The sequence below is a fragment of the Argentina silus genome, assembly GCF_951799395.1.
Source record: "Argentina silus genome assembly, chromosome: 6".
Lineage (NCBI taxonomy): Eukaryota > Metazoa > Chordata > Actinopteri > Argentiniformes > Argentinidae > Argentina > Argentina silus.
The window spans coordinates 2,509,003-2,528,472 of NC_139660.1; positions in this window are offsets into that span (position 1 = coordinate 2,509,003).

The following is a 19,470-nucleotide window of genomic DNA, read 5'->3' on the forward strand; positions in this document are numbered from 1 at the left end:
GTTTTGATGTCTTCAATATTAATCTACAATGTAGAAAATAATAAAAATAAAGAAAAACCATTGAATGAGAAGGTGTGTCCAAACTTTTGACTGGTACTGTATGTCCATGTGATCTTGCAAACACTGGCACAGCCACTTCAGAAGTGAACTTGGTTTTCTAGATTGTTAATCTTTTTTGAGCATATACACATTTACAACTATTGGCTTTGATTCCCCATTGTTGAAATTAAACAACTCAAACGACAAACATTTTGTTTTCTAATCAAGAAACACAGTTATACTGCCCAAAATAAGAATAACTTCCTTGCCCGGGGCTTAGGATTCTGTTAATGATTAAACAAGTAAGTGGCTGATGTATTTTTAATTATTATCTTTTCACACTGAAAAGTTCTTCTCTCCAGATGGTTAGTGTTTCAGAGTTGTCTGCATATCTCACCGCAGCAATGAGTTCTGAACATCGTGGTGTTGAACAGATTTGGACCCCCCAGGGACTCCCTCTCACTACAGCCTACACGCTGCTTTCTAAACTAATCACTATATCAATAAAGAGACAAGCACACTCTCTGTCTACTGTAACCCACTCTAAAATGTACTAATGCATGAATAAGAGCATTTTTTTTGATGACTTTTGTCTTTGAAAATGAACAATTCGCATGCCGCCCTCCTCCCTGAAAAGGAGACAGCTGGATCAAACACCCTCCCACTAATTTGACAGCAGCTATTGGTTTGTCTTGCAACTGATATGAGCAAATCTGCTGTGGTATTCAAAGGACGTTAAAACATGCCTCTTACATGCATGTCATCTCATGTAAGGGCGTATATTTCTTGTCTCAATCATTTAAAAAAAAAAAAAAAGTATTTTTTTATTGCATTGGCTAATTCCTCTAAATAAGATCAGACATAAATGTTAACATTCACATGTAACTGGCTTAAGGCTCTCCTTAAGCCAATATTGTTATTGTTGTGGTAACTATTGTTATTGTTGTTGTTTCTTTTTCTTTTTATTATTTACACTTCTTATTGCACTGTTGGAGGAGCCCAAGACTTAAGAATTTCATTGCCAGCGACTGCTCTGTAATTGTTGTGCATATGACAATAAAACCATCTTGAATCATCTTGAATCTTTTATGCTGTTGACAAACTACACAGGCAGGTTGAGCCCCACATCCAGTACTGAGTAAGTGTGCAGCCTTGGAGTGCTTAGTGGCGTAGCACACTAATGCACTTACCACGTAATCGCAAGGTTCCTGGTTCGATTCCGACCCTTGACCTATCTTGAATGTCATCCCTCCTCTCTCTCTCCCATCCTTCCTGTCAACCTCTACTGTCTATCCCAATAAAGCAGAAATGCCCTAAAAACATATTTAAAAAGAAAGAAAAGAAAAAAAAGAAAAGAAATGGTTAACGTCCTCCGTACCTCATTGTTAACTTCTTAGAAATGTGGTGTTGAAAGAAAAGATATTCAATTTTAGACCTCATGCTTTGATATTCCACCGAACATATTGTACCAGGCAAAAAAACACTTGATTGAATTAAAGCTGTTTTATACAATGACAAGTAGGTGGACATGACACATAATAGGACATGGCTAGTGCTATGTTCTAATGAGATCTCAAATCTAGTATTCACGAGTATCAACTTTCACATTTCTGTAAAATTGATAGACATTTCCTTGTATAATAGTACAACTGTGTTCCAACACACTGGGTACACCTGCAGAGTGTCAGTCTGATATCACATGCTTGGATACAAGACGGTAACTGGACGTTTCTCAAAGGTTGCACTGAGGTTATCTGAAACGATGACTTTTGGTGTCAAGCCAGAGATGAGTGATGAAATATATGCTTTAATATTTGCTTAGCCTTGCACATCTGACGGAGCTGCACAGCGTGACACAGCATGGGAAAATCCAGGGGAAAAAAGCTTGGCATCGGATGATGCATCTCTGTGGAGCGTTGAGATCCAGCACATTATCGATGGGTACGATCCTATGGGCCTCTTACGGCAGGCCGACCTGGATCTACTTCAGAGGAGATGGCTTCACCTCAAGGCTCTCACCATTCATACCGTAGACAAAAGACACTATAAGAAAAAAGGTCAAATTAGAGCTAAATATTATGAAACAATATATAATAGTGTCTGCTGATTATTTTCATTTTTTTGGGAGGAAAGAAAAAATCAGCTGCTAAATATTTCACACTATATTACAGAATATTACTGAGTATGCAGTTTATATACACGATTGAATTGTTTTATGGATATTAATAGATAATTGAAACTATAATGAGACTATAATGCTTGGACACCAACCTAATCTCCTCTGAGCAAAGGTACACTACACAGAGCAATATAATCAGGTTCATAGCGGCATTCTTGAATGAAATGGATATGACAGTATTAGATGTGCAGCACTGAAATCAAATGTTAATTGCAAATTGTCTCTCAGTTCATAGAGAATAAAGATCATAATTTATCTTGGATGGGGATAATTCATAACAATTGTGCCATGTTTCTTCTGCACTCTGGTCGTGCCATTCAACCAGCACATCGGGATAATTAAAAGTTCCGCCCACAGCTGGATAAAAATCAAAAGGTCAAAGGTCGAACAATGATCTAATCCACGTGGCATGTTTAACATCATAGAACTTTGTAAATGTCAGAGACAAATCCAATTACCTCCAGGTCATAAAATCAAACAGTAATTTATTTGTCTTCGCCCATTCAAGTGACAGTCACAGCATAATTACACAAAACAAAAATATCTACCAAAATGAAACTTCACATTAGCAGAGTCTTAGGAAAGTCTAATTGGATAGTGTGGTGTGAATAGTACATTAGACTCATTAGACAATGACCTTGAGAGCACAACAATGAAACGGCATAATGACTGTGATTATATTAGGGAACTATTATTGCCAAATTGCTAATGCAGCCATTAGAGCTGTTAGAACAATGCATGCATATCCCTCAGATTCAAACATACAGTATGCACTCATCAACCAAGTCCTACACTGCAACTATATGGCTAATTAATATACAGCGGAATCAATTACACCAAGAAAATCAACCACATCCAAGCCCACACTTAATTGAAAAGGTTTCCGTTGATGTGCCGGCCTTCTCAAGGTGACGGAGCATGCTGCGGTTAGATTAAATATTTATTGAGGGGTGTCATTATGTTGCCATTATCATTTAGATCAGTTCATTAAACAACAAGATACACCAATGATGAGACAATTACGGTTGTTAAATAAAACAAGATGCAGGGAGTAAAAAACCCTGCTTTGATGACTTCTCAAAGCCTCGTCACTGCTTCAGAGGTCACTGAGCGGGCTCCCTTGATAATCATTGAACAGTAATACTGGGACACGCATGGAAAGTGATAACCTTCATTATCATTAACCCCTTTAGACCAAACACCATTACAATAGACCAGAGAGAATGCCTATTAAGTATTGAGACAACACATGAATAGGCCAATGCTAGCTTCAAATAGCTAAAAGAGAACGCTGTCGTCAATGATCTGCTCCAACAGTCACAATATGAGCTATGAAGGCTCGTGATTGAAGATGGCCTGAGGTTTCAGACATTTGGAGGAGGAAAGAGTGACGTCCTCTCTGGTGTGATCACCATTATCTGTGAGTGATTTGACAGCCTTGTCTGATGGATCTGCAGGAAAAGCTCCCTTTCCGGAGATGACCAAGAGCTTTCACTCACTGCTCAACATACTGTAAAGAGCACTTGATCTTTACAATCAGTGTGTAAGAGGATTTTACAAAAGTTACAAAAAGATTTTACAAAAGTTACAAAAGTACCCCCTGCTGTCAGTTAGCAACCCCCCCCCCTACCCACCCACCCCCCACCCCTCCTGCTCTTTCACACATTGCATATCCAAACAGAGCATAATACATCAAACATTTTGGGACATTTGCCAAAGAGCTGTGTTACTTTCAGAAACTATCTTGTTTTAAATTGTTCCAAATAGAGTGATGAATGGTCTACTTCAGGGATTGTTGGCTACATGTTGGCAAAAACTGTGTCTGCACTACAAGCATTCTTGAAGGTCACTGCAGACCTTGAACAACCCTTGATGAAAACATTCAAATTGAGGAATGAGTTCTCATGGAATTGTCAACGGTAGTTGCATATGGCACTTCATATGCAGTGGAAATTGTGGGTAAAATAAATTACAAAAATACTCATTTCTGGTAGAGGTTGAGTCCCACTTCGCTGACCTAGTTCAATTATATGCAGAACCTCTATTGGCCATGCAAGAGTTCCTTCCTCTAAATGTGGTGACCATTCTACTTTACTCTGATGGAGATCTCTGCCCTTTTAACAGAGGAGCTCAAACATTACTTCTCATGTTCTCATTTTATGTCTCTGATGACGTTGCCGTACTTCTGTGTCAGATCTGAGGGCGTGCAGGGTAGGTCACCAAATATCATTACAGTTGTTTGCACAGTCTAGCGGATAAAAAAAATATTTTTGTTTGACTGATTTAGGTATCTATTTACCACACTGCACGTCAGTCACGACAACTGCAAGCTCCTTCCTCTGCCTCCCCCACACACAGTTAAGTACAACATGTAGAGGTCAAAGGATCGACGCCACGGTTGCCTAGATACTGCAAGTTTCAGTAGTCGCTAAAAGGGGAGTAAGTCTGGAAAGTCTTATCGCCAAAACAGTCTGGATGGCCTTCAAAGCACCTTCAGAAACAGATTTAGTTCAAATTAGTTTCCGCAAGTTCCACTGGGCCCCAAAATTCTATTGCATCGAGACCAAAGTTGTGGCCAATGCTTTGCTGTAAACGCAGATACTCCGTATAATTAGTGTTACCCATGCCAATTTGAACCAAATTAGACAAATTAACATAGGAGAGAGAATGTGTTTTATCACCTCACTTTCTAAAACATTTGTAAATATGCAACCATTTCCTTCTGGGCACGGAATCCAAAAGCATACTGGAGATTAAGACAGAGCTAACGCAATTAGCCACAGAAATATTCACAAATTATGTGAACTGTAATTACTTTATTCATAGAGGTGCTAATGAGAAAAATAAAATGCACTACATAAAAATGCTTGAATAATAATGTGTCTGCAAAAAGGAAAACAAATCATCATGTGCGGACATTATACTGCAGTCATATGGCCATGGAAAGAGGACGGAAATGAAATGGGATGCCTTTGGGCCGACAGTGACGGATCGCTCCCACTACTGCAACAACATGCCATTGACATTACCAACGTTGTTCCCAGGAATGATATGTGCATCCTTGTCATCCTTGGCCTATCTGTGAATTTATGTACATGTAACTGTACGAATGGGTAAGTATTCCTCTTTTTGCTAGTTTGCATATCATCTTAGTCTTGAACAAGACAATACTTTTTCAGATCTCGTGCCACAGCTCAGTTATGAATAATAAAGAGAGAAGTCAACTGGGACGCTATGTAGATTAGGCCAATTTTAACCAAACTGGGATGTACTTTAGGTGTAAAAAAACATAAAAAGCTTTTTAAGGTCAAAGAGGAGAGATGAGGTGAAGTTTGCACATTTTTGTGAAGTTTAACATTCTTCAAAGCTTGAGGTGCCGAGGGAGATGCAGATATAATTTGTTCTGGGTGAAAAGAGCTCAAACGTGTATTCTAGAAAGGACAGGGACATGTCTTTAATGGCCTGGTCGAGGGAAGCTCAGGTTGAGGTATATGGACAGTGTGGGCTTCTCTGACCCAAATGTTTCTTTAGAAGGATCCAGGGTGTGAAGATGTAAGACTGACCATGGAAGAGGCTCTATAATTGGAGATACATTTACCAAGGTGTTACTTAGCCATAAATCACGACACACCAGGGCCTTGTGCCCTTTATTCAGTGCCCTGCAAAGCTGCACGGAACTGGAATTTAGAGGTTCTACAGTATGTCAAAACACTCTACTTTGTTATCCAGTAGGTATCTAAGTTTTAAATCATGACTTTACATTGTAGAGGTGTACTCGATAGAAAAAGTTATTCTTTAACTCATCTTGACATAAAACTGCATAAAACAATAACTTACGAAAAGAGAAGTTAAATGCCATCACTTCCCTTCCTCTTTACGTGGAAAATCAAATACTCTGTTCCACAATAGTCGTGTATCCGGTTATAACTATGCAATTACATGCAAGAATGGTCTAAACGCCACAAAAAAATGATAGGCCAGAAGCAGGAGAGAAGACATGCATTCTTATTATGTTAGTGAACCAAAACTAGCCCTATGGCATTGGATCACTGGTGCTCATTTAACAATCCTAAATTTGCCTCCAGTAGTCCTGCACTGAAACGGGTCTGTGCTCTTTAAATAGCACAGCGGGAGTCCCTTGTTGATGAACGAAGTCACCTGGTCACCTCAGACAGGTTGCTAGACACCTCCGGCTGAGCCGTACAATAGGAACTATCATCTTTTTTGGAAAGGACTGTGGCTTCTGTAGCAGAGTGCCGTCTATGAGCGAGATGGCTTTATCTCTCACAGTTGGCCACCTTTCTTTAACACACGATATAGAAACCAGTGTGAGAAAAAGTGGAAATAGGAGGATTTTGTCACGGTCATGTCCTGAGTTGTATAACACCCGCTACATGAGTCTGTCACTGTGCTGTCTATCTATATGCAGTAGATGCTGTTGATTGTCTGACAGTTAATCTCATTATAAGTTGAGGTGTGAGTTTGCCGTCGAGTGTTTGAGAGTCTTCTATGGGTTGCCATATGCCCTTCAAAGGAGATTCTTTACACGCGTCCCTCAGCAACGTTGCTCCAGTATTAAGTCAATCAAAATGGAGACACTCATTTACACATTGCACAAGTTTGCTGACAGATCTGAAATAAACGCAGAGTGATTTTACAGTAGAGTGAGTCTTTTAGTCATGCAATTAAACTCTGTGAATTTAAGGTACTAATTGCACAATTAAAGTATGAAGATGGAATGATTGTCAGGGATGATTACTTTGCAAAGCATATTGCAAATAGAGCATTCAGGGCAAACTGAGAAAAATTAAATGTCGCGAATAGGTTATCAGACCTAAACATCAACAAATCATATTTTGCGATTCTTTTTTTTCTTTTTTTTACAAGGTTGATCCTATGTCAAACCTCCTATTCCTACTTGGAGATAACCATGACCAAAAGACATTATGGAGTATCTTGGGAATCATGGGATGGATGATCACCATACCACCACCACACTACATAGTAGGCTTATAATGTGTAGGATTATTGGGATGCCCACAATAACATTGTCATAATTGCTGACGGGGTCTCCTCAGAGTTGTTATTGGAGTGGCTAAACAGCTATGGAAATGTGTATTGCCCAGGCTCTGGGAGCATTGTGGGTGAGTAAAGATAGCTTTGGCATAATTTTCCATTTGCAATCAGTGAGGGAATGCAGCTTTCTGTGTTCTGGGTATATAATGAAGCACAGTTGAGACTGAAATCTCTGCTGCTCAGACTGCCTTTAGGCCAGGGTGCAGCTTTTGTGGCTCTGCTGAATTCAAGTCTTGTTTAATGAACCATATTATGCCAGTGGATGATGACTTTATTTCGAAAGTTAAAAGATGGACTTTTCTTGTTGCAGTTTTTGCCATACATCTCTGCAGACAGACAGAGATACATCAAAGACACTTGGAAGATCAGGAACTTTTCTGGCTTAACATTGCAGAAGTTCAAATGTCTTCAATATCTCATGATGAATGAAGAAAGTGGGTATTAATTTATCAAAAGTCAATAGCAGAGGACAGATAAGGTTGTCACTTAAAGCTCAGCAATTGCTTTAAAAATCTGTAAACTCATGTACCCTTAAAGTAGAACCTTAAAAGTGTAACCATTTTGAAGCTTGCCACCATCACATTCTCTGTTCATTTTCTTGTCAACTTGAATTGAGTAGAATTATTGTAACGTAATGGTAAAGTTTTTACGATCAGCAACCCCCACATTTCTTTATCTTCCAGTGAGTAGCATGTTTCAGATTTCCAACTAGAGTTAAAAGTTCTTCGACTCCTGAGTTGGATAAATAATGAGCACTGCAGGACGCGCTAGCTAATGCAGCAATTACCTTAGCCGATAGCTTGATTATCACTGAGAGGTTCCCTCAGGTTCAGAGACAGGAGCACTGCTGTGAGCTGCTCTAGTTCGCTCTTCATTAAATACTTTGATCCCAGGAACTGGACCCAAGCTCATTAAAAAGACCACATCTAATTGAAATGGAAATTTAATAACCATATTTCTCCAATGTGTCCGCTCGTTTGAGGTCTAAAAATGTCCATTCATTGTCCTTGGAATCCAGGACTTCAAGGAATCCAAGGAATACATGGCAAATAGGCCGGCTGGAGCCGGTAGAAATGTGAGTAAATCAGCAGCATCCAAAATAAAATAAAATGTTATGAATTTCATGAGCAGTTTTTTTTTTTTTTTTTTACTTTTATCCTCACATTTCACATCTCCTCACATCTCATCTCAAAGGCATCATTTGCATATTAGGAAGACAAACTAATAGAGGCCTAATTCTTCACATCATTACTGATCATAATTTCACCTCATAAATGGGGATTGAAGGCTGCCTGGCAGCAGGCATATACGTGGTAACTGGTTAACATATCTGAGGGGTGAGTGAAAGGTGTTTGTATCACAATACTGTGTGCATGATACTAGTCGTGTGTATATATAACTAAGAAACTATACATTTGTTCATTAAAAATACATTGATAGGTATGTAGTTATAAAGGCTGTTACAAGGCTGTTGTAATTTCAGAGAGCATGTTCTATCATCAGTGTTGAGCTTGTTACAAAAAGTGATGTATTACCTAATTACCTATTACTTTTGACAATAACAATTGACTTTACTTATTACTCTCTGGGGAAAATCATTTATGACCCTACGTGTTATATTACTTACTTATATTACTGCTTGACACGTTGCACGTTCTCACTCAATAACAGTGCCAGCGTTAGCAACACAAGTAGCCCGGTAACGACAGTCTGACAGAGGGGGATTCTACTGGGGATGGGCAGCATTTCCTCAACTGCATACCGAGCTGTAGGCTTGTTCAGTTCTCCCTGAGTTACAGCCTGCCATTCTGAACGATTCAAATCAGGCCTTGGTTGTGTGGATGAGGTAATATAATATATCTAATAATAATAATATATTATTATATAATAATATAATATAATATAATAACAATATAATAATATATATGCCATTTATATATAATATATGCCATTTAGCTGACGCTTTTATCCAAATCGACTCTCATTGCATTGAGTGCATACATTTCAGTATATATGGTCCCAGAGGGAATCAAACCCACAACCTAAGCACTGTTAGCCATGCTCTACCAGCTGAGCCACGGAGGACCACCATGAGGTAGGCTCCAGCCCTCTCCAGCAGCAGGACTCGTGTCTCATGGGTCTAAGTGTTTTACGCTGGCACGTCGCCTTTGCAGGTGCTTCAAGAGATTTGAAGCCGTGTTTCTAACAGTGGAGAGGTGTTCCTTGCCTGGGCACAGTTTACATGTTATAGTTATATCCTTGTCTTTTCGTTCTACCAAATCAATGTAATGGGACGCTGAGAGACGCCATTTTAGACGTCATTTTAGACGCCATTTTTCATGTGTGTGAGTGGTCTCCCTCACTACAGGAGTGGTGCTACAGGAACTGGGTGAGATGACAAAAGCATCAAAATCTGGGGCGGCGGGGAGGAGGGGGGGGGGGATTTTAGAATATTGCACCAAGAGAGAGGGAATGATAATGTATTCGGATAAATAACTGTAGTCGGAAGGGAACAACAAAAGTGACAGCCTATTTCTTTGATCAGTAACTGTAGTAGTATTCCTCCAAACGGAAGAGTACTGTGTTATTTTACTCTCTACTTTACAATGTGTTTCCCCCATCACTGTCTATCATGCGCTGTGGAGAGGAAGTAGACATTACCTGTCGAAGCATTATGACTATACAGAGGTCCCTCACAGAGAGAACGACTGAAAGTCTCTTATTGCAGCAGAAATCAACAGTGAACGAATACAACGTTTTTTGCACTACCTCTGAATTATTCCACAGAACAGGGACCTTCCCTCTCCGCAGTGTTTTTTTTTATTCTCTTCCACAGAGATAACACGGTATTTTCAACTGTTCTAGGAGGTGAACATTTTGTTCGACTATCCTATCAATGTTCATTGTGTGGAGCCCAACGTGTTGAGGCTTCCCTGCATGGGTCCATCAAAGTGAACAGTAAGCAGCATCTCCCTGCTGTAGGATGGGAAACATGCCTTGCGGGACGCTTCCGTTCCTACCTCTAGCCTTCAATGCAATGTGACGGCCGCAGGATCAAAGACCTGAGAGTAAAAATGTAGAGACATACTGATGTAGTGAAATCCAGGCAAATAGAGGGAAGAGAGAGATTTTCACTGGAGCTTTGGGAAGTTAGTTTTGAACAATATGCAAAAGATCAAAGTGTACATTTTGTTGCCAAGGTTTTTGACAGTACCCTGGTGTGACTATTTTGATTGGCAAATAATACTCTTCTTTGTGAAGATTTTTTTTCCCGAAGCCTATTCAGATAGTTTCAGTTAGGAATATAATTCACGAGAGGCACTTGGCAGGTGGACCCATTTCAAAGGTTTCATGTTAAAAAATGATGGCCCATTAAAGCCTGTTTAACATTCCAGACATGCACGTCCACGGAAGCCAGCAATGTTTTCTTTTTGAATATTTATCACATCACACAATAAACACAGCCCAACGTAATGAGCTGTTTTTTCTCCTTTCAAATGTAGCAAGCTGCTGCAATTAATTCATGCCTACATTGTGTTTATGGTTAGAGAAGACTACAGTCCCGAGCATTTATCATCTGTACTCCCCTCAGTGGCCCTAGATATAGGTCCCTGTTAGATTTATAGACTTTCCATATCTATAGTATCGCCGTCCCCCAGGTCTTAATGTTTTTGTATCTAGATGATTTATGTGCGGGTCACCCATTTTTTTTGCCCAGGGACTCATGGCATTAGAGTCAGATGACATGCTACTGCAGCTGGCTCTGTTGATAGGACTTGATCCTTAATTTCTGTTAGGGAGCAACACCATGTCGCTAATCAGATCCAGCCCGGTGTGGTGGAGGGCTGACTCAGAGAGCCTTAATTAGAATGTAAAGTATACACAGCGACTCTGCAAACCTACGGTCTCTCTCTTCTCCGGCTCTTATCAATTACCCTGCGTTGATATGGAATACGGTGCGAGGGATTTTTTACTCTGCAGAATCAACAATTTAAATTCAATTAAATAATCCCCTGGGTGAGCGTCACTGTCACATCTCGAAAAGGCTCCAGCGAAGCGACCATGCATTTCCATTTAGTCTTTCTAATGAACCTTAGACCAATAATTCCAACAGTATTCCATAGCTTTTTGGTCATGTCTGCTCTTGAATGGCACCTCGATACTCCCGGTTTCTATTTATTGAGTAGGGCTGAAAGAGGGACACCGTGTTCCCGTGGAAATCTGAAAATAATGCTGCAGGCGGAGAGAGAAAGGCTTCCTCAACCTTTATTTCCTAGCAATATCGAATTCTATCGCTCCAATGCTTGAGAGTGTGGTTGCAGGAGACCAACCACAGTGTGATTATTCAGCAATTAGTTTCCTGTCTCAGAGGGATACGGTTTATTGAACATGAGACAATTTTCTGATAGGCTACCCCGTTCGCTCTGTCCACCTCACCCTGATTGTTTCCCGGCCCTGGAACAGGCGGACGATGCTTGGCTAATTAAACTGTACCTCATCCTCACCAATCACGTGTAATTATCTTAATCATAGAGAACAACGCCGCACTGTTTGCGGTTGCACAGCAGGCAGGCAGGCAGGCAGGCAAACTTTTTCAACAAACTTTTACAAGTCTCATCTTTAACCAACAGAAAAGAGGGTGAAATGAGAGTCTCGATCATGATCTGGATTAAACTCCTCCGTTCACCACCACACGCATGACATGCATTGCAGCTACGCTCACCGAACACTTTATTAGGAACACCTGTACACCTTCTCATGGTGGAGGTGGTGGAACACCTGTACACCTTCTCATGGTGGAGGTGGTGTAATGATGTGGGGAATGTTTTCTTGGCACACTTTGGGCCCGTTAATACCAATCCAGCATTGCTTGAATGCCACAGCCTTTTTAAGCATTGTTGCTGACCATGTGCATCCCTTCATGGCCACAATTTACCCGTCTTCTAATGGCTACTTCCAGCATGATAATGCACCATGTCAACCATGGGGGTTGAATGCAGTACTGATTTTTAGATCAAGGCTGAACAGCATGTCCATCAAACACTCACAGTGGTTGATTCAAAGGCAACATTCCCACCAGCCCTGGTTATGAAACAAAAATGTTAACTTTACAATAACACTTAATTCCAGCTGGGCCCTAAATCTTATCTTCATGCCACAGGCGTTTCATAGGAACCTATCAATCAATTACAGCCCGGGTAATCATAAAGAAGTAATTCTCTTTTTTATTTTCATTCAATTTCACCTACCGTACCTCGAGAACCCGTGGAGAAAACATCACTTAGTGATCACACTGTGATACACTGTGATACACTGCAGATGATATTTGAAGTTGCATTTAGTAAAAGCCAATGAACTGGCACACACTGCCCCCATCTTGTTTATCAAGTGATAGTGTCTGATTTGATGTGAAGCATATAATCACAGTATTCATCAACTAAACACACACACGCACGCACGCACACACATGCAAACACACACGCACACACACACACACACACACACACACACACACACACACACACACACACATACAAAAAAGGGAACCAGCTCAGATCGAACAAGCTGTGTAGGCCTGATACTGGCCTGTAATTTCAGCATGGTACTAGGGGTTAACTCTTCTGTTCCCCCTTTAAACTAGTGTGAAGTTGATGTGAGGCCATTGAGATGGGGGGCTTATTGGAGTCCAGGCCCAGGCTCCCGCAGTTGCAGACTAATCAGTGGAATCCCAAACAGGAAATCTCTGTGGGTGAAATAGCTTGAACCTCTACAATTTGTGCAACTGTCTGAAGTTCCACTCTTCCCCTGATTCAGCTGTGAAATTGTATTGGAGAAGAACCTAAGCTGGTGCAGCACATTGGCCCAGTCTCGCTCACTGCATCAAATCGCATTTCCAGTCCAGCTGCACCACCTAAAAAAAAAAAAAAAAACTGCTTAGAAATCAAGATGAAGAACAGTTGTTTGAAGGACAGCCGACTGAGTGCTGCTGACACTTGTGAGACTATGATATGATATAAAAGCAAAGGACAAGACAGATAATAATTAAATTTCATTACACTTTGATGTCAGTCAAAACATTCTTTTAATTTTTTTGTTATTGGGTTCGTGAGTGTGAGATTTCCAGCGTACGACACTGAATCTTACATGCAACAGAACCAGTTCTCCATGCATTATCGCTAACAAAATCGCCGGTTAAAAGGGCCATCGTGTAATGATTCATTCTCATCTAAAAACAGCCCTGGCTCCACTCCCTCTTCAGCTCAGCCCAGCATGTTCATTAAAATAGAAAGAATAACTTGTGTTTGAAAAGAAAAATTAAAGACATTAAGAAGTTCTCTGACACGGATGAGTTTGTGTCATTTGCAATGACCCAAATTAAATTGAATTGCTAGCTGCAGCAGTGTGTGGAACAGTCCTGATGAGGGAGGTGATTAGAGCCTTTACTGATGAGTGAGTTATTATTGATCTTCACTACTGAGGATGAGTTACAGCTTTGGTCTCGGATTCTCATTTTGATCTCCATTTCAGCGTGCCATGCTATATCAGTCATTCCGATGATGAAATCTTCTCCAGTGTATTTAATATGGCTGACTCAAAGCCTTGGCAATTTTTAGTGTCTTTATTGCACTGTACTGTAGCTACTGCCTTGAAGTCTGTGTCTTGCTGAAATCTGAAATCTTATTTCAGCAATTAAGCGTTTATTAGACACTTCAGGATGTTAGGTTGAGGCCTTTGTTGTTCCAATGCTGGTAAAATAAATCTATACATTATAACTGGAATATAACTAGGATATGAAAAACTCCATTAGTTATTCTACAGTGCACATACAGTACACACACACACACACATGCATGCACACGCACACACACACACCGACACACACACACACGCACACACACACACATTGACTTTGAATTTATAATATCAAAGACAACCTCCCCTATCACACACCTGATAGAATGACACGTTAATTCAGCCTTTGTGATTGCATTTTTAGCTCTGCACTGCTCCGGTTTTCAAAGGACACATCAATGAGTATGCGCGCTATCAGTGATGGTATCTGTCAGGAATAATTCATGTGTCCGTTTCCGTTTTACATGCATATGTCTCTGAGACTTGCCATGAGGCAGCATAACACTCCACTCCTCGGAGGCAATGGCACTTCTTTAAATGAGGATGCCAGAGGAGAGGAGAGGAGAGGGAGAGAGTGCAAGAAATGTTAATTGAGTTCTGGTTGTCTGTAGGCCTCTCCTGCTGGGAAGCCTAATAACAATAGGAATAATCCATTATGAAGGTACAGCATGTGGCTGACTTTGGGCCCATATAAATAAGCTGTAGCAGACTCCTACAATACACTGTATGACTGAGAGAACTGCTGCAGATTACATCTACATCTTAACACTCCCTCCTAAAGACCTCCTCACCCCCACTACCCTCCTTTACAAGTTTCTCTCCTGTTAATAATAATAATAAAAAATCCTTCTTCTAGCATCGTGACTGCCTATGGCCCCCGGTCTGAGCATTGATTACTTTACATCTTATGGTGATGGATAGACGATTCACAAATGTATTTGTTGTAAGTCGCTTTGCATAAAGGTGCCTGCTAAATGCCATAAATGTGAATGTAGATTACGGTTTGACAGCAAGGTGAACATTGACATGTTAATGAAATCACAAGTGTTTAGTGATGCTGTGAATTCGGTATACTTCCTACAGCATGACCCCTTTCATTTATCTTCCTGAGCTCTTATTCTGCGCCCAACTCCACTCATCCTCACAAACGCAACAAGACGCTGAGAGCTTTCAGGGCTCCTCCACAGCTGCGTTTCTATAAAGACTCGACGTTCTCTGCAATGTCTTGGGACTATAATTGTAGTTATTTTGGTCGCTGAGAGTAGGAAGAGAAATTGAGTGAGTCAGTGAGAGAGTGAGAAAGAGAGAGAGAGAGAGAGAGAGAGAGAGAGAGAGAGAGAGAGAATGACCCACTAATGTTGATAATTTAAAAGAAACACATGTCTTGGAATCTGCACATTTGACTAGTTAATGAGATATACTCTATGCCAACAACAACAGACAATATAAAGATTTGCCCGTTGCGAGCCAGCTCAGTTGCCTCTACTCATACATTAAGGAAAGGACAAAATCTGTGTTTGAACTAAGCATAGTCCTGTAATGTCTGTGCCACAAAACCATCAAATGTTTCATGGAAAATATTGAAAACCCAAGTACTAAATATGTTAATGAGAGAGTCCAGGGAGAGTTAGTATCTCTCCAACGCTCAAACGACCTTGGAATTCAATTGAATCTCCAATTTCATCTCCATCTCTTAAATGACATTCAAATTAGCGTTTCTCAAAACGAAAGGCACAAAGTAAATGTGACCATCAGTCGAAGCAGGGCTATTGAAAACCCGTTCAGAAGAAAACCTCCCATCTGGAGGCAACGCCTGCACCCACACTTAGATGTTATGGCCTGCTCATACATCCACCTCACCTCAATTGTCAATCAAACCCAACACAAGTCATTAATCAATAAAGCCTTTTGATGTGATAACGGGACTGGTTGTACGCACCGGCGACGTAAATGACACGTTCGAGGTATCAACTCAATGGGACACAGCGTTGAATTTATGGCACACTGCGTGTAATATACTGTTGCTGTAAAATGTGAGGGGTTGTCTGAGCTGTACCTGCTGATGCCAAAGTGGATTAATCCCCTGTGTTGTATGCCAGGTAAGTTAACAAGATGGTTAGGGCATGAGCAGGGCTCAGGATACGCTCGTGTGTCACTGCTGGTTATGAAGGCAATCTGTGTAGTGCAAGTGGGAGAGACTCATTAATGGACTCCAATATATGTTTGTCAAGAGCAATTAGGGCGTGCTGTACATTTGGGAAACAAGTTCATACATTTTATATATCGGGGGACAGCATAGGCAAGTGATCCTGATTGTGGGTCACATGTGGAGGTCTGTGCTGAAGCAGTCATATATGATTGTTGAAGGGGTACTTCTCCCAAATTACAGGTAGGTAACGCAAAGACATATACACTCCATAAAAGGATAATACAGTATATCCAGACTAGACAACAAGGACACCTTATGCAAAAATAACAACATCTGTTGTCACACTATCTGCAATAGTGTTTTCTTAAACCCATGATCAGAACCAAACCCACTTTATTATTAAACACATACTGTATTCCTGGAAGGAGCATATGGCTGGAAAGAGGGATATTTTAGGACATGTTCAAGTCTGCCTCGTGAGGGCATAGTGATGTCTGAGTATGTCTGGCGCTCAGCTGGGACTCTTCTGAAGCACTCTCTGCATTCAGCCTGTTCACACCATGATGAAGATTAAAAAGTGCAGGAAATGAACCTCATCTCTCAACGTGATTAATGTCCGTGAAGTGTAATTAAGGACTTTTAGTTAATTCCCTTGTCTTTGGTCTCTGGTAACCATGCATAATTGGAGTCTCCACTGAGTTAGAGGAGGAGATGGACTATACAGTAAGCGGACTTATATATAGGCCTCTTTCAATTAACTGTTCATTTTTAGACCTGTTTGAATATTTATGATGTAATGTTGTGTTTGTTCTCACAGTGATAATTGTAAGGCTATGCATATGCATTAGAGCAAAAGGTCATGGTGTTTGAAGCTATGCTTGGTGGTAAACTTCATTCCACCACAAATTATTTGTTTTATAGTGAGCCTTTAACAGTACACTTACAGTGAAATACTGTTGGAGTGATTATGCTACTCAAAGTGCCTGATAAAAATATAATATCTGTGTTTGATGTACACACTGCAATTACATGTGGTAAATTATTCAATGTTATCCAGTCTAAGGTGTGTTTCACTCCATTCTTCAAGCTGTGCTATAACTGTTTATAATTCAACTAAAACCAAGAAAGGCCTTCAACTGCTCAGCTTTGACATCCACATATTATTTCCATTCTTGGTACATAGAGAAATCTATTATTCTTGCACTTTATAAGCCCCTTTCAAGACGCTGTGTTTGATTAAGCCCAGTCAGGTTAACCAAAATGTTCCTTTTTAATAGATTTGAAATTGACATGCTTGGAAGCTTAATGTCTTTTTAACACGAATATCTCTTCATCAGTTGAGAATAAGCCTCTCTTTTCCACTTGCTGTTTCCGGATTTCTGTACAGTATGATTCCAGCTACACCATGTGACCCCTTGAAGCCCCCTCCCTGCGCCTTGGTGAGTTGCACTGAGAACACTCAGCACTGACTACCTTCTCTCCAGCTGGGCCAAATTACCGCTTGAAAAGTATTAAGACAGACTTAATTGCATTCTGCTCACAGCTCTGAGGCTTAAAGTGACCCCCTTCTGAGACATACATGATGGCATGGACTCAATGTCCTTTTCCAATGACTTTCATTGCAGAATGATATACTGTCTGTTCCCAAAGACCTCATTAGCATTTAGTAATTCCACTCCAGAGTAATTGGACTGATAACATATTGCAGTTGCATACGTTGAATGTTGAAAACCTATATAAATAAGATCCAGATGTACAGAGCCAGTCAAAAGTTTGGACACAAACTTGCCAAGAGTGTGCAATGCTGTCATCAAAGCAAAAGGTAGCTACTAAGAATCTAAAATATTCTGGTTTGTTGAACACTTTTTTGTTTACTACATTATTCCATATGTGTTCCTTAATAGTTTTGATGTCTTCACTATTAATCTACAATGTAGAAAATAATTTTAAAAAAAATAAAGAAAAACCATTGAATGAGAAGGTGTGTTCAAACTTTTGACTGTTACTGTAAAAACATCAAGAAACTGATTTCAACCAAGATTTAATTGAGAAGCTATTCAGAGTATTGTTGTATGCAAATGTATGCGTCTTCTCTTTCAACACCAACGTCTTAATCAGTTGACTTGCCGTGTCAAAAATGTGTTGTTGTTCGGCCCACGTATATACTGAAATAAATGTTCAACATCAAAGAGTTTTCCTCAGGTTCATCTCACCTGTCAAACCATTGAAATTACAATTATGTTGGTTTAGCTTCAGTCAACACTCTGCATTGTTGTTTGACAAAAAGGTAAATGTTGTATAAGCCGGCATACGTGTCTCTGAGACACTTAACTAATTAAAGTGAAATGGGGCAGCTAATAGCTTTTAAAAACATTTCAGCCATTTAATGAGCTTATTATTTACATTGAAAAGGGATGGTCTCTCTCTCTCTCTCTCTCTCTCTCTCTCTCTCTCTCTCTCTCTCTTTCTCTCACTTTAATTCCTTCCTACTCTGTGCAGCTATAAATTTGAATGACTAAAGAAATATTATCACTGCTAATGAAATAATGCTTAGCCCACTCAAATACTCAGAGAGGCCCTCGGGGTACATTGTCTCCAATCATTCCCGAAGATGATAATTAAAAGACAAACTATACTATCATATTATGATTGAAATTATCATTTGCAATGTGCATTGCAGACGTCTTACGCGGAATACAAATTACATTTTTACCATTTGTCTCAATACTTAGTCATTAACAAGCTGCACTTGTCAAGTTTCCCATGAAGAGGTGGACATTTAGGATTGTATTGTCCAGTGCTTGAAACACTGTTACAATGTCAATGACTGAATTTAGAACAGATTTGGACAATAATAAAACACTTTCAAAATGTTGATAAGGGGCTCCTTCATCCAATTACTCTTGAAGCTCTGCTTTGTGACATTCAAAGGCCAACTTCAAAGGCCAAGATGTCATTGAAGATGACTAAGCACACAATGGTTATTCTAGGTCTGTAAAATACCGAATGTCTCTATGCTGTCTATGTCTTTATCACCTTGTACATAATCATAGATTAGCTTTGTCATGTTCACCATGTCTGACTGTCGCCATTTCTTTGCAAATGTGTGGTTTGATAGATGTATTATTGATTGCAGTGTGTTGCTGAGTTGCTGAATATTCCTGTCTGTTCGCAATGATGAATCCTCCTTTAGATGTGGGGGAACATCATTTAAACTATTGCCTAATGGCAAGTGTACTTTCACAATGATTCTTTCTAGATCTATAGCCATTTTCCATCCCCTATACCATGAGCTGAAGCTCATTGAAGTCACCCATAGCTGTACTGAAGTGTACCCCAGCAGAGATGAGTTGTGGATTATACTGCTTCTTCCCTAATGAGAATGCTCAGTTCA